Genomic DNA, 17,208 nt, shown 5'->3' on the forward strand with positions numbered 1-17,208 from the left:
AAGGAAGTTTTAAGAAAGCAGAAACAGTAAAGACTGAAACGCTGTTTGTCAACTGCGAGATGTAGCAAGAAATCATATTTCATCACCAGACTTGTTAAAGAGAAGGTACTTATACGTTTGGATGGACAAATTCTGCTTTTACAGTCAGGCAACAATGCTGCACACAGTCAGAAACTGCCGCAGTGCACCGTAACATATCAACTGAAACTTAATACATAAAAAAAAAAAACATTTTTCATGTAGATAACTCCAGTCACCAACAAACTTATTCAACCCAATGGGGGAGTTGAACAAATGTCTTGGCGACTGTATTTAGTGAACAATGCCTCTTACTTTTGGTTGGTGTTTTGTGAAATTCCCTGTCTCCAGGAAGCAGAACTGTTTTGGTCAGTGCTTGAGTCATTCAAGCTGACAATAGCCTACAATACAATGTTATTTAATACAGATCTCACCTTTCCTTTAAAAATGACAAGGAAGTTGTGAACTTTTTATTGGAGACAGTAAGTCCACAGCATTTTCCCGCAGACCACTAAAAGGAGTTAGTGACATAATGCCGGACGTCTTATCGTGAACCATTATAAATGAGACTTTGTAAATATTTAATCCACATTAACCCCATTCTCTATATTAACATATATTTGAATTTGCACAAAGCTAACAAAGTTTTGAATACTAATCCAAATCTCCATACATAAAACAGCCTTGACATAAAAGGTTATCACATCGTGAGTGTCTCACCACAGCGACGGCAGAAATATCTGAGGTTAGCAAACATGAGCATGGCACAAACAGGCTGTGTTCCAGTTTCGCCATGAAGATATGGGTACTTTTTTCCCTTGGAACTAATGTTAATTTGTTCATCTATCATCATGGATAACATTTGATATGTTTTCAGAAACTTTACACATGTTTTGACCTTTTTCAAGGTATAAAATAGAGATGACTTAAGGTAGTACAATACATCTGAATTTCCTGGGAACTGCTGTTATTTAAGTTTTCAAGAAAGTTGCTAAACACTTTAAGGAGCAAAAGGTCAGGCCTCATTTTCTCAATTTATTTCCCCATTTTTTTAAATTTTTTTTCAAACTGAGCATAAAGTGGAACAAGCCAAATGTAATTCATTTACATGATATACACGTTTAAATATCCTTTTAGGCTCAAGCTGTGCACACTAAGACTGTGCAACCTTTAACATTGTATATGTTATACTCTACTCCTCTTTTCTCTGAGTCTGAGTACCAACTCAGGCCATCCTGTCGAACAATTTGCCCACTGAACTCAGACACACTTAGCCTTCAAATTTGTCCTTAAAACTTTTCCATTTTTGAAAGCCCGTTATATTTTTTAGCTATAATTTGCATAATTTGGTGTGTTTAAGTTAATTCCTGTTCGACTTAGTAGAGCTTCCCCCTTGTTGAGAATTTTAAAAAATAATTGTGAACCTGATTTCAGTTGCTGATTAGCTCTTCCAATCCCCTCATCACTCCCTGGGCACACATACTCCTGATTTTCAGTTGTTCGTTTGTCGGATCTTTTTCATTTTTGCTGCGTTTCACCTCGCCTGTATGATTTCCTGTGTTACTTGTTAGCTTTCGCAGTGAGTGTTTATTAAAATTTCAAGACCATCTGCCAGTTTTTGCCAGTCTCTCTTCTCAGTCCTGTATTTGGATCCGCTCCTCCACCACCGTGACAGGGAATCCAACGGAGTGTGATAAGATTATCTTTTTACGTGAACAACAGTGACCCATCTATAAATGATACATAGAACTGAAAAATTACTAACAGCAGGCAACAAAAGACTCATATGCATGTGAATTTGAGGTAGAGGTGATTTTTTACAATCAGATTGACATTCTTGCTTTTTACATATGCAAATATAGTTGAGGCCAAGCCATAGACGGGGGGGCTCTTGTTCTCAACGGTACTCAACTCTCAACTCAAACTAGGCTTGCCTCCTTCATTTTGTTGTAATCAGTTATGGTTAGTGCTGTTGTAACACTGAACAAGTCAAAGAAAATATGTCCACATTGCTTCCCTTTTTCAAGTTCTCCTGGGAACTTTTGGTTGAATCTCACAAGGCTCACGTGGCGTGCGATCACTTTTGTGAGATTCACAATCTTGGCAGAGTTTTGTCGTCATAGACTTGGATTTCCGCAGGTGGATAACCACTTAATGCCTGAATTTATATAGCTGTATATAAAAAAATGTTTTGTGTGTGTTTTAGCCTTTAAGTAGATGGTAAATAATGCTGAGACTATTAATTTCACTTTTGCACAAAAAATAAATAGAAATTTTGGTATGTTGCAAATTTGCAACACCAGGCATAATGGTCCATAATAAGATAACAACAACACAGTAATATAACAGTGAAAAAACAATGGTTTTTATTCACCCTTTTTTTTAAACATATTTATTTATATAAATCTGCAACACGAAATAGGTCCGTCACTTTGCGGTCGTAGTGAATATGGACTAACCGGCATTGGGGGAATAAAGATGATATCTCAGCTGGTTGATTGAGTCAAACGATTTGTTGCATATATGCGACAATAGGCGTTAAGGGGATAAAATGCTTTTGAAGTACCCGTGCCAATCATCTATGCAAAAAGAGAGAATGGCAATGATATGTTGGTCAGCACTGCTCATTGATCTATATAATACGGAGTGTAGGGAATTATTCACTGAGTCTGGTCCTTTATTTTATTTTATTTTTTATTTTCTTTAGCACAAGTTTCTTGTGTTTATATTGAATTGGCGTCATCAGGAGAAAGTAACAGCAGAGAACAGAGCCAGGCTATTAACCAAGCTGTGACGTTTCTTCAACTCAGAATTGATGCCTCATGGTGTGGACATTGGATGATGGCTTGATTACAAACCCTCATCCGCCTCAAATGCAGGCTCATTTAATGCACTTTTTAAAGACAAAGCATACCAATGTCCCAGTTCTCAGACACCATCCTTTTTGCACAAGTTTAATCCTGAAAACTTTTCTGTTTAGAGCATTTAGTGGCTGTCGAAATCCAGTTTGGAAGTAAAACACATGCAGCCATAAATGCGGTGTCATTTGAGAGATTGTGTCCTCCAACGGCCACATGGAGCCGCATGTAGGAACACGTGGCCTCATGTGGCCATTACAGTACATTTAAAGGACCACAAGATGGAGCCTAAGAAGTCAAATCGGTGATTAAAAAAAACAATGAAATGACATTTTTTTCCTAGAAATCTGGAGTGGACTACAAGTGACAGCTGTATCTGGTGAAATATAAGCTGCACCCAGTGTTCTCCCCACAGATCTGTAGAAAGAAGATGCTGGACTAAAAGCCTCACGATGAGAGAAGATAGCATTGTTCAGAATTGTACTGTTTGTCTTTGTTGGTCTGATAAGAAAGAACAAATTCTATTCGCTTGCTTTAAGGGGATGAATGTAACCATTTCCTGAAGTACATACGGTAAGATTGCAGTAGATTTTTCAGATAACTAATGATGTTTTCCACTGCAGCTCTAATATTTGCTCTAAAAGCTGATGGCTTCAAAAAGGATGAGGATGCTCTGAACAAACTTAGTTATTATAAAGAATCGTAAAGAATCCCAAAAGCACTCTTTAACTGTGTCCAGTATCCCAATACTGGAATGGGTTCAAACTTATTAACTTTGTGTTGCCTGGATTACAGTTTAGTTTCAGAGTCGTAATTTACTAAATTTGTTGTGCTATAATAATGCAAACTGCCAACAGAGTCACACCTGTGACATGTCGGATGATCAGTCAGAGGCTATATAGCCTGATGTCATCCGTCACTCTGCTCCTTTTTCTTCTCGCGTGCGGTTCGCTTGCATAGCATCAACCTTTCGTGCTCATTTCACCGTCGTTTGACGCCCCATTTGCCTGCTGGCTGGAGCAGCGATATTTCGCCCTCCTGGGGGCTGCGACGGGTTATTCTCTGATCGATCTTCTGTGTGCTGGTATTGGTCGCGTTTGTGTCCCCCCTCCCGACTCACAGTTTCAGGTTAGTGGTATGATACGCATACTTCAGCTTGGCTACTTAAGCCTAGCCTCTCCGGCTGTTGTTGCACTTTGATTTGTGACGGTAGCGCCTTAACCTACCACTTTTTCAGTTATTTTTACCTGAGTTCAGTTCCAGACTGAGCTAACTGTTGTCTGAAGTGAGCTACCTGCTGTAGCTTCTCAGTTTGATTTCCTTATTTTGGTGACAGTTGCATTTCGCCCCCTCTCCCGATACTGAACAGCTAATTATTTGGTTCTGAACTGAGCTACCTGCTGTGGCTTCTCAGTTTGATTTCCTTATTTTGGTGACGGTTGCATTTCGCCCCCTCTCCCTATATTAAACAGCTGCTTATTTGGTTCTGAACTGAGCTACCTGTTGTAGCTTCTCAGTTTGATGTCTTTAATTGGTGACGGTTGCGTTTCGCCCCCTCTCCCTATATTAAACAGCTGACTGTTTGGTTTTGAACTAAGCTATCTACAGTAGCATCTGAGTTCGGTTGCTTTGAATTGCTTTAATTGGTGACGGCAGCGTTTTCGCCCCCTCTCCCAGTTTTTGCTAGCCGCTTATTCCGTTTTGCTTTGATTGGTGACGGCTGCGTTTTCGCCCCCTCTCCCGATCTTAGCTGACGTCTCACGCTATCTTGGGCTGAGCTTTAATTGGTGAAGGCAGCGTTTTCGCCCCCTCTCCCAATTTTGGCCAGCCGCCTATCTGGTTTTCTGTCCACGATTGGACTCGGGTGAGTTCCGAGCATGGAGGGCTCCCACTGTTGTGTGGATTGTGGGACCGTGCTTCAGGCAGTTGATGGCCACGATCGTTGCCCTGCCTGCCTTGGGCATGATCACCTGGTGGAGGCCCTGTCAGAAAATCCCTGCATGAACTGCAGCTACATGCCCCATGCTGTGAGGGTGACTCGGCTGGCCCAATTGCGCCCCGAGGTTGGCAATGACCTTCCGCTTTCTGGGCATGTGACCCTCCCTAGGCGTTCGAAGTGCCGGAATGAGACCACAGCCTCTGTGGCTCCTCCTAAGAAGAGTCGAGCCAAGTCTGATCTGGGGCTTTCCACAAGAGTCGAACACTTGTCTGCAGAGGTGGCGGAAATGAAATCCCTTTTTCAGGCTCGCCAGCTGGATCCCGTGTTGGCTGGTTTCTCTTCTCCACCCATGCCTGAATTGGCACCCGAGGAGGACGCGTTGTCCTTGGCTGCCTCTGCCTCTCACTTTAGGAGTGAGGAGGGGGCGCAGTCGTCTCGTGCAGAGTCTGGCTCACTTTCTTCATCTCAGGATGCCGCTAGTGGGTCAAGCGACGGCTCTATGCGGGAGATCATGCAGATGGCCTTGAGGCAGCTGCAGTTGACCGTCCCGCAGGCGCAGGAGTCCGCTCCTTGTAGCGCCTTTTTCAGGCATAGCCAGGCCCCTTCTCCATTCTCTGTCCCTCCATCAGAGGAGTACCTGAAGGAGTTGCATACTTGCTGGCGGGACCCTAGAGCCTTTTCACGCCTCTCCCCAGATGGTCGCGTGTTGGCAGCTATGCATGAGCCAACCAAGGCAGGCTTGGATTGCATGCCTGCAGTTGAGCCTGCCGTAGCCTCACTCATTGTGTCACCGGATGAGGCTATGCATCGTGATGTTCGGTGCCCACGGGCTCAATGCCGTATTACAGATGGCTTCCTCTGTAAAGCCTATAACGCCGGGGCGCGTGCTGGCCGGCTTGGCAATTCTTTGGCGCACCTCATGTTTGCCCTCTCTTTGTGCCTACAAGACTCTGATGGGGCCTCTACGGCAAGTGGTTTTAGGGATGCAGCGCTTCAGGCTTTTGCGCTGATGACTAGAGAGCTTGGGTGTGTGATGTCTTTGCTTGTGCAGGCTCGTCGACAGGTCTGGCTGGCGCAGTCTCCGTTGGCTGAAACAGGGCGTCGGACCCTCCGCGGGGTTCCTGTGGTACCAGGGGAACTGTTTGGTCCGGCTGCCTTGGAAGCGTTGGAACGGACTGCTCAGATTGGGACACTAGGCGGCAGCTTTCAAGCCTGAGCAGGGGTATGCCCCCTCCTCAGCGTCCATGGCACCCGCCGGCTGGCCGCAGTACTTGGCCGCCACCTTGGGATTATGCTTGGCCTAGTGGGTTTGGTCCCCAGGTCGCACGACGGGGACCCAGCAGGGACTTTCGTCAGTCAGTCCGCCAACCAGCCAAGCAGCCCATGCCGCAAACTCTGGCCGCTGCCCCACCAGGGCCCCAAGGGGTCGTGGGGACGGTCGGTGAGGCCACCAGGCCGACCGTCGGATGTTTTTCACATCAGCAGCTCAGTCATTGGGCTGCTCATACTGGGGACCCATGGGTGGTTGCAACCCTGACCCATGGTTACCGGATACAATTCCGACGGCGGCCTCACGTCACGCCGGGTCAGGGTGACCGTGATCACCGACCCGGTGAAAGCCCATGCACTGGACCAGGAGCTTTCCGCCCTCCTGGCCAAAAGTGCGATCGAGGCAGTGGATCCTCTGCAGCAACCCAGAGGTTTCTACTCAACATACTTTCTCGTACCCAAGAAGACGGGCGGATTTCGTCCCATTCTGGACCTCAGGGGACTGAATCAATATCTCAAGGTACTGCCCTTTCAGATGCTCATGACGGCAGAGGTCCTTCAGACTGTTGCGAGGAACGAGTGGTTTACCTCTATAGACCTGACGGACGCGTACTTTCATGTACCTATTGCGGCAGATCATCGCCGTTTTCTCCGGTTTGCCTATCAGGGTCACCACTGGCAGTTCCGGGTGCTCCCGTTTGGCCTCTCTCTTTCCCCGAGGGTGTTCACTCGGTGTATGAAAGCAGCCCTCTCTCCTCTGTAGGCCCGCGGAATAAAGGTTCTTCCATACCTCAGCGATTGGCTTATTTGCGCTCCATCCCGAGCACAGGCTTTTCGCGATACGAGTCGCGTACTTGGTCACGTGTCCCAGTTGGGCCTCCAGGTCAACTTGGAGAAGAGCTGCCTGACCCCATCTCAGACGACCACGTTTCTGGGGGTGTTTCTGGATTCACCTTCCATGAGGGCTTACCCGTCTGCTCAACGGGTGGACGACATACTCCGGTTGGTCAGCCGATTCAGGCTGAGCCAGCGGTTGTCTTACGTCGCCTTCCTGCGGCTGCTGGGCAAACTGACATCAGTCACCCGGGTTGTGCCCTTAGGTCTGCTGTCTCTGCGCCCCTTTCAAAGGTGGCTCAACAGCTTCCGCCTGGATTCCAGGCGGCACAGGCATCGCCAACTCATGGTGACGGGGTCCTGTCTTTGTGCCCTGAGGCCATGGAGAGACAGGAGCTACTTGTCCACGGGTGTCCCCATGGGGATAATTGTGTGTCGCAGAGAGGTGGTCACGACAGATGCCAGCTCTACTGGATGGGGTGTGGAATGGCAACACAGAGCGGCTCAGGGCCGCTGGGGCCGAAGGGATCGCTCCAGGCACATAAATGTGCTGGAGCTGTGTGCGGTGCATTTGGCTCTCAGACACTTTATGCCCCATCTGGAGGGGAAACATGTTCTGATCCGGTCGGACAGCACATCCGCGGTCTACCACATCAACCATCAAGGTGGCACCAGGTCAGCGCAGCTGCTGGAAGTGTCCACAGACCTCCTAGAATGGGCCTCGCCTCGCCTGTCCACCCTGCAAGCAGTGTACTTGCCAGGGCGGCACAACCACGTCGCGGACTCTCTTTCCCGTCAGGCGACTGCTCCGGGAGAGTGGTCCCTTCATGGCGACGTGGTGCTCAGGATCTGGGACCTCTTTGGTCAGGCGGAGATAGATCTTTTCGCCACAGAGGAGTCGACTCGATGCCCTCAATGGTTTTCCCTTACGGGGGCATCGGGTGCACAGGACCATAATTGGCTCATCCCTGGCCAAGGGTCCTCCTGTATGTGTTTCCACCCCTGTCTCTGATTTGGCCTACTCTTCAGCGGGTTGCCGAGGAGGGCCACAAACTGTTGCTGGTGGCTCCGTGTTGGCCAGCACGGCCGTGGTTCCCGCATCTACGGAGGCTGTGTCGCAACATCCCAGGGCGTCTTCCGACCAGGAGGGATTTGCTGTCCCAGTTGGGGGGACTGGTGTGGCACCCCAATCCCCAACGCCTCCGACAGTGGGTATGGCCACTGGGCGGCTTGAGCAACTGATGACCGGTCATTCAGATCCTGTCAGACGCACCCTTTTGAGTGCCAGGGCACCCTCTGCTCGCCTGCAATATGAAAACAGGTGGCGGCTGTTTTCCCAGTGGTGCCTTGCCCGCAATGATGACCCAGTCACCTGTGCAGTGTCCACTGTGCTGGAGTTTCTCCAGTCTCTCCTTGACAAGGGCCGCTCTCCCTCAACACTTAAGGTGTATGTTGCAACCATTTCATCTAGCCATGCTGGCTTTGAGGGCTGTACTGTGGGGAGCCATGAACTGGTCTCCCTCTTTATGCGGGGCGCTCGTCGGCTGCACCCACCGATGGCCCCACGGGCACCAGTTTGGGACCTGCCATTGGTGCTTGAAGCTCTATGCCACTCTCCATTCGAGCCTTTGGAGCTGGCGGACCTCAGATGGCTGTCGTGGAAGACTGCCTTTTTGTTGGCTATTGTCTCAGCCAGGAGGGTCAGCGAGCTACATGCTCTTTCTGTCAGCCCTGCCCGTCTCAGATGGGGTACTGATGACTCTGGAGTTACTCTGTGGCCAAACCCTACATTCCTGCCCAAGGTGTTGTCTCGTTCACATTGCAACCGGCCGTTGAGGTTGGCACGATTTCAACCTGTGTCGGAAGGAACTGCTGATGGGTCTCGGTCGTTGTGCCCAGTGAGGGCACTGGAGGCGTACATTGCAGCCACTGCTGCTATTCGACGCTCAGAGCAGCTCTTCCTTTGTTATGGAGGCCCTAGGTTGGGTTGTCCCCTTTCCAAACAGCGCCTCTCCCACTGGATCGTGGATGTCATCTCTCACGCCTACGCTACGGGACGCCGCTCCCCACCCGTTGGTGTGAAGGCGCACTCTACCAGGAGCGTCTCTGCTTCCTGGGCTGCCTTAAGAGGGGTTCCGATGGAAGCACTATGTGCTGGTGCATCTTGGGCTTCCCCGAGCACGTTCACCCAGTTCTACAGGGCTAATGTGGCCCTCATCCTCTGGATTGGGTTCTGCGGCGAGGGTCCTCTGAGCCTTCTCAATGAGGTATTCGCTCTGGATTCCTCGTGACGCCGCTGGTATTAGTCATTCAGTGCTTTCAGCACCGCCCTCTGGCGGTCAGTAGGGATGAAATAGAACGTAAAGTTACGAATGTAACTACGGTTCTATGAATCCCAGATGACCGCCAGAGCTTCTCTGTCACTCAGAATCCTTGCAATTCCGCGAGAAGATTCTGTAGGAGCAGAATGACGGATGACGTCAGGCTATATAGCCTCTGACTGATCATCCGACATGTCACAGGTGTGACTCTGTTGGTATTACTACTCGAACGGCGCATGCGCGAAGGGACATTCAGTGCTTTCAGCACCGCCCTCTGGCGGTCATCCGGGATTCATAGAACCGTAGTTACATAAGTAACTTTACGTTTTACCATTGCTCCAAAGAGCAGGTTGAGAGGAGGTCAGGAAAATATACTGCCATCAGGAGATGTTCTTCCGGCATTTTGACTTCCACAGGAAAACACTTTGCCAATGACAATTCTTATCTTGGGAAAGAGAGGCAGGAAGACAGAGTCAGATCACAACACTTTTACTGAAAATAAACATAAAAATCTATATTCGAAGGTACAGTGAACAAAGCTTAAATGTCTTTTGTGATCAAATGATAGTTAATTGTGAGATATGACTTGTGAGATTATGAAAGCTAAAAAGAATGTGTTAAAGCAGGAGCACCATTTGATTTTCCATTTAGAAAATGCAAATGGTGATAAGAAATATCTTTTATGATGATCTAAAACGATCATTAGCGAGTGGGGTGGGCTCAAAGCTCAGTCATAATATCAATGGTTTACAAAGTTTTCAAGATGCTCCGAGAGTCTGAGAGTGAGAGATTATTTCAATTTGTTACAATAAGAGTTTGCTTTTAAAGCCTAAACTGAAAACACTCTTTTCAAACACGATGTGTAACTTCAGTATACGTCTATTACACTTCTTATACAAACTTTAAGAAAGAGGATTCACTGACTAAAACTATGTATTTTAATTTCTGTTGTTATGAAAACATACACAAAAGAAATGTTCATGCAATGCTAATAATGCATTAATGAACCTTTAGGAAGCAGAACGAGACAGGATTATGCAGCCACAATGCCAAAAGTTGGAGCACAGAGTAGAATGTAAATATAAAAAGACTGCAATGATTTCCAAATTTCAAAAGCCAATTTTTTTATGCACAATGGAACGTAGAAATCATCAAATTTTGAAAGTGAGAGATCACTATTACTATTTAATGAAAAATATGAACACATCTGGAGTTGAACAGCTGGAAAAAGTTAGGAATAGCCCATGTTCACCGTCTCCTCTTCTTTTAACAACAGTCTGTAAACATCTGGAAACTGAGGAGACCAGTTTCTGGACCTTTGGGAGAGGAACATTGTCCTATTCTTGACTGATATAAGATTCTAGTGGCTCAATAAACAAAACATTTCAAAATGAATTTGTCTTTTTCAGCTTAGACTTTAAGAGGATGGGAGCATTTCTGGATCACGTTCAAATTCTTTTTCGCATGGTAGCACTTTAACTGTCGTGATTTTCATGAGAGAATCATACCTGTTCTTATCTTACCTGTTTTTAATGCATCATGGGCTTCCAATATTGATTTTCAGCAGTTGCCCCTGTGCCCAGAAATGTGTCATTCTCTGAATCAATGGATGATATTGTGTACTGTAGATATTCTAATGTTTTTCGTGATGTAACATTTTTGCAGATTGCTGAAATTCGGCCCATATTTCATTCTAAAACACTCGGCCTCTCCAAGATGCTGCTTTAAAAACCCAGTTATATTACTGACCTGATGTAAATTAACCTGATAAGTTGCACCATGTTCCTGCAGCTATTTTGTTTCTTTTTCTTTTATTAGTACCACCTACTTTTCTAACCTTTGTTGCCCCATTCCATGTTGCTACAATTAAATTCAAGATGGGGAAATTTTTTTCATGAGATGGCAAAATGTCTCACTTTCAACATTCGATTTTTTTTTTATGTTCTTCCCAGCATTTTTGGCATTGGGTTTGGGCTTTTTATATTGAAATAATATTAGCATTTTACAGAATGACTTTTTCTAATGCACAATTTTTTACTTAAAAATTACATTCTATTAGATTGAATATGCCTTTAGATAATCAAATTAAGTTGCTATCACAAAAAAAAGCTACTTAAGCCTTTAATCTTGTTTTCATTTATTTTCATGTGACATTTATTTCTGTGGTTGGACTGGGGATGTCTGCCAGGAGTGCACCTAAAAATCTGACCTCAATGACAAATGCAGTGGGGGACAGATGTCGGTACTTGGAGTTTTCCCCCTGAGGAAAAAGTTTGTTGTCTCACCTGAGCAGCTTTTACATGGTCTTTCTTGCCAAGCTGAGAGGTCAAAGTGAGGAATGCTAGAACACTGCACGGGTTGGTTACTCTTTGAGATGACTCTGAAAGGATTAAGGGGCACAGATGTAATTCCAGTGTTGTCACAGATGATTCTGGACAAACTGACAGAGGACAGAGCAGCCCTCTGTCTCCGAGTGAAGACGCCTGGGTTCTGATACCACAACCTGAGAATTTCAAACAAAAGAGGACATCTTAGAATCCCATTCTCAATTAATATATATATGAATGTATGTGTCCACACTTATACTGACCTGTCACCCTGGCGGATCCTCTGGAATTGGGTTGCAATGAGGCAGGCGAACAGAGGCCCCACACGGCCACCTTGCACAAATGGCTCTGCAACACCTCCAAGCCAAACGTCAATGTTGTCGGGCGTCCTATAGAGGGCCAGAAGCCTGCGAGCCAGATCGTTGTTGTTCAGAACCTGGCCCAGCTGTGCTTGGTTACGAGGCTGAGACAGACCACAGAACTTGCGCCATGCATTGTAGCCTGGATAAGCACAGAACATGAAGACAAAAGAGTTGAAGACAGTTACGAAAGCAAAGACACGTCAGATGAAAAAGATGTAAATAATTGAGCTTGTACCAGGCAGGCCATGATCGCGTCCCCTCTGCATGTTGAGAGAGCCCAGATCCAGAGCCAGACGTTTCACAAACTGGAACAGCTTTTCTCTCAGAGCGTTAACCATCATGTGATCCTGGGTGGCTAGTTTAGCGGGACGCCCCATGAGACCATGAAGCAGAGGGTCAATTCCACCTGGAGAGAGACAATATTCAATTTGGGTGCTGGATAGAGGAATGAGACTTTTGTTCAGTTGTCTTTGTGAAGCTTACCTTCAAAGACGAGTCTCCAGGGGGTGAAGAAGACCTTGAACAAGGGGACACTGGGGAATTGAGGGTGCTCCTGGTAATTTGCACCAAGTCGGGATAAAGACGGCTGAATTGCCAAATGGGCGAAGCGGTAAGCAGCTGTTGCAAAGACATTGGCGATGCTTGGGTCAATGTTGGGATTGTAGCCAGGGTAACGTCCCAGCTGTCTGCGCATTGCTTCGTTGCCCACAATGTGCGGCAGATAGTCTCTGAACACAAATGTCTGAGAGAAAAAGAGGTGTCATATGAGCATTTGATATGTGCTTTTCAGAAATATGAATTATCTCTGACTCTCTGGTGTTTCTACCTGAGTGTAAGCACCCATGATCTTGCGGGCCTCCTGGTAGAGCGTCTCACTGTCCCATTGTGGGTTCAGTCTCTTCAACTGACGAGCCAGGCGGTTGTGCTCACGCATAAAGAGTGTGTGAATGGATGTCAGGGCCATGTTTTCATCCACACGGACGTCACCTGCACAGAAACAATTGAGCAAGAGTTTATATCCCACTTAGACTTTCATGTTTTGAGCCAGCTGATATGGAAGTTGAAAAGGTAGATTATCCTTCCTCGTTCGAATTCTGCTGACCTGTCCAGGGTGTATCCCGCCTCCCGCCCAGTGGCAGCTGGGATAGGCTCCAGCTCCTTAAAAGCTTACTTCCAGGATAACTTACCTGCAATGAAGCAAGGTATCTCCCTGGCATTGGTGTCGTTGGTGATTCTTCTGCGAGTAGCACACATGTTCACCTGCATGGGGGTGAAGGGAAGAAATTCTCGGCCGTTGTCAGTGAACTCTGTGTTAACACGCAGCAGGCCTGCATCACTGCTGAGGTCGCGAAGATTCTGGGTGAGCTTCTCCTCAGAGCCGTACACCTGTCTGAGATCCAAGAAGGCGGTCAGCGCGTTGATCTGTTCTCTTTTGTTGGGCTCCCCGCCAAAGTTATAGGCTGAGAATCCTGTTCCACAAACAGGGGCTGATCTGAATGCAGGGATGCAGTTGTCTGGGCGTATGGGACGGGAGTCACCAGGGGGGATCTGCTTGTAGAAAAGGCTGAGTGTAAGCGAAAGAACCGAAGTGTGAAAACAACATCTCAGTTTGGATTGATCTTAGACACCAACCGTGATAGGGATGCATGGCTCAGTTTAATCACAACTCTCGTCACAGTTCACCTTGTTGCTGAAGGAGCGGATGCTGGGTGAGAAGGGTGTTAAGGTGAGGTCGTGGTCATTCCACTGGCCAAACAGGGTCACCATGTGACTGAGCTCCCTGTTGCTGACCACACCTGCATCTGTTGTGCTTAAGATGTTGTTGGATGCCTGTCTCACCTGAGAATGGAAGAAGAATACTGTCAAATTGAATGTTAACAACCATCTTCATATATCAACCAGCATCTGGGGCATCACATATCTTACCAGTGGGAGCATGAAGTTGTTGATTGTTCGGTTTCTGTCTGATCCTTTTGGTTGGGAGATACCATCATCATACTCAGAAGGCAGCCAGCAGGTGAAGGGAGTGTTGGAAGCTCCGAGGCGAGGGTTATTTCTATAAAGCAGACAGGAGATGTCCATATTTGGTAATACTGCTTAAGAAATCCCACAGAAGTGAACACATCTTCTGTGGTATATGGTGAGGTGTCTGATACTCAAGACAGAAGGGCCTTTCTCTGAGTTCACTGAGTACGTATCCGCTGGTGGGGGCCACTGAGTGCACTTGTTTCAAGTAGAGATAACATATAGTCAAATAAGGAGATTTGGAGGAAAAATACATTCCAAAAGCATGTATTCCATGGACATTGTCTCTTGGCCAGATGCTTGGAGAAGAAAGGACCTTGAGCATTTCCCGTTAAATAGGGTTCCCCCCTGAAAAAGAAGAGAGAGATTCCATCCGAACCATTGTGGAATCTTTTCCCTTTGCCCACAGTATAAAACAGTAACCTTTATGTATACCTGTAATCAGACTAGGATAAGTGAGAAAAACAATGTGAGAACCGTGTGTGCACCATCTTTGTTTCTGAAGCTGCGTGTCTGACCTGTTGCATTGAGAGAGCGCTTGTGCATACGATGCACCCTGTCGTGGAGCAGACGGAGGGTCTGTGCCATGTAGTCTGCAGATCTCACAGCTGAGCGAGTGTCACCACGGGGCTGCTTCATGAGCCGAAGAGCATCATGGGGTTTCACCACATCCCTGCGGACCCGCTTCAGACTCAGTGAAGACAAAAAAGTCCCATAGTTGAACACCAAAATCTTTTTTGAGAGCTTGAAACTTCTTTTCACAACCATCCAGCTTTGGTGTTACTTTAATCAACTGATGTATGCAGGAATAATTTGATGAACTCACTCCGCTCAGGAGTACTTGTATGCATCATCCACTATTTTCTTTGCCTCTTCAAAGCATTGTTGCAGGAAAGGACTTCCCAGATATACATCTGCAAAAAATAAAAAGGTTAAGAAAAAAAAAGTAAAAATATGGAGATGAAAAATAATCTGGCAAACATGTGAAAACATGTCCTGAGTGTGGATGAACCTACCTGTGGGTTTGGAGTGAGTGGGCACCAGGCTGATGCCCAGGACAAAAAGGACAGAGAAAAGCATCTCTGAGAACAAAATGTAAAACAGAGTGTTTAAAAAGTAGTTAAACTGAGTTTTTAGGAGGCATATTTTTCAAATTTTTTCTGTTCCGTTTATGTTGCCTGAAAAAAAACACTGTTAACCTGTTAAATGACTAAATGAATCTTGCTGCCGGTGTCTGTGAAGATTTCCTTAGAGGTTTCAGATGGTTGCTGAGATCTGGAGTTTGTGATGCTGTGTCGGACATCACAAGCCTCCTTATATTCAGTAGAGTCACCGGAGGCCTCGCCCTCTGGGTTATGTAGGTAAGCTACTGTCAGTAAAGAGAACTTCCCTCTTCCTATGTGCAGCTTTTTGTCTAGTCAGTTATTAGTTCTGATCTCCATTACAAAGCTTTTATAATAAAAAGTGTAACAAGTTGTACATAGGGGCACAAAATTTTGACATTTAAAACATTTTTAAAGACAGTTTGTGACACTTTAGTACGAAGCCATATTTTTGTTTTCATTATCATTTAAGTGTGATTAAGCAGCATTGTGCCCACTTTTCTTCACATTCTTTGACTGTGACACCGATAGCCTTTTTACGGTCTATGGTTTTGTGGGTTTGTGTTTTTCAGGCACTACTTCACCCACTGCTAATGTGCAGAGAGAAGGGTCTGAAGAGGTCAAACATCCAGAAAAAAACTTTTAGAATGATCCCAATTATGTTAAACTCTATTTTTCATTTCAGTGTGGTGTATTCATTTAACTTGTATTGAGTGTTTAGAACATTTCGTGTTGTTTTTCTTAGTAGATGAGTTAACAAATGTTGCCTCAGTTTGTCTGGTGGCCGGGCCCTCAGTGTTAACTAATTGTTCAGCATGTTTTGAGGCTAGAAAACAAGATAGCAAAGATACAGAGTTCCACTCTTAAAGGAGTAAAGGTGAATAAATAATAAGGATAACAGCGACAATAGTGTTCGACTGAAGGGTGTTAGGTCTGAGAGGAAGGTTAGTAGCATAGAAGTACTGGAGGGAAATGTACTATCATTGCTTCTGATCACTCTCTGCACCTTAATTTTGGAGTACAAAACAGAGTCCCGTCATCTGCAGAAACACTCGTGACTCTGCAGCTGTGGGATGTATTAGAGATGGACAAGAAGCTGAGTACAGAGAACTGGCTGACAACTTTGTGGCACCGTGTGGGCACAATCTGATCTTTAATGAGAACAAGACAAAGGAAAAGATTGTGAATATTTGGAGGAATAAGCTAAACACTCTCTCCAACCCGAAAGAGAAAAGGAGGAGGTGATGGAGAACTACAGATACATGTGTGTTCACCTGGACAACGTCCATCTGGACATGCAACACTAAGGCTGTCTACAAAAAGGGAAAGAGCAGACTATGCTCCTTGTGAGAGCTGAGGTCCTTCAGTGTTTGCAACTGGATGATTTTTATTTTCTATAACTCTGTGGGAGAAATTTGCTTTGCAGCCATCTGTTGTTGTAACAGTATCAAAGCCAGAGTATTAAAGAAACTGAGCAAACCGATAAAGAAAGCTGGCTCTCTACTGGGGACTGCTCTGGAGCTGAGTGGACAAATAATGTTGCACAAATTGCTAAACATACTGGACAAAGCTGTTCATCTTGTACAGAACATGGTGATAACACAGCAAAGTGTTTTCAATCAAATGCCTCTGCAACAAAGAATTGTACTGTGTGACGACCCCTCCGCTCCACTAGTTGTCCCTGTTCTCTTTAGTGCTTCTTCCCTTCTGCAGAGAGTAAGGCGGAGTGCTCGTCAGCCTGATTGAGCCACACCTGGGGCTGGTGCTCCAAAAGCTCCTCTCTTGCCAGTCTCGATCCCTCCTGACTTGCCTTTGACTTGCAGGGCGGCTGCTGTTTTGTTGCTTTGTGATTGCTTACACATTCACACACTCAGGCATGCATACACGACTGACAACTGACTTCCATGTTTCTTTAGTTTAGATTATTTTGTAAATAAAAGTTATTTTTGGAAACTTTCGTCTTTCTCCCCTTTTTGTTGCAGCCTTAGAGCCGGGCTGTGACGTATTAAATTAGCCATATTTAGATTTTCCACTCCTCTCACTTTTCCCTTCAGTTTACAATAAACCAATTACAACGTGTCATTAATAAGAAGCTCTGAAAACAGTGTTTGCTCTTTTTTTATTTATTGCAAACTACATTATGATGTAAGAA

The 17,208-nt window shown here is 45.8% G+C and overlaps 1 pseudogene; it reads right to left on the reverse strand.

Moving 5' to 3' along the window:
• Positions 1-9,986: 9,986 nt before the first annotated feature.
• LOC142373336 (eosinophil peroxidase-like) lies at positions 9,987-15,033 on the reverse strand (annotated as a pseudogene).
• Between the last annotated feature and the right edge of the window lie 2,175 nt (positions 15,034-17,208).

The sequence above is a fragment of the Odontesthes bonariensis genome, chromosome 22, assembly GCF_027942865.1.
Source record: "Odontesthes bonariensis isolate fOdoBon6 chromosome 22, fOdoBon6.hap1, whole genome shotgun sequence".
Lineage (NCBI taxonomy): Eukaryota > Metazoa > Chordata > Actinopteri > Atheriniformes > Atherinopsidae > Odontesthes > Odontesthes bonariensis.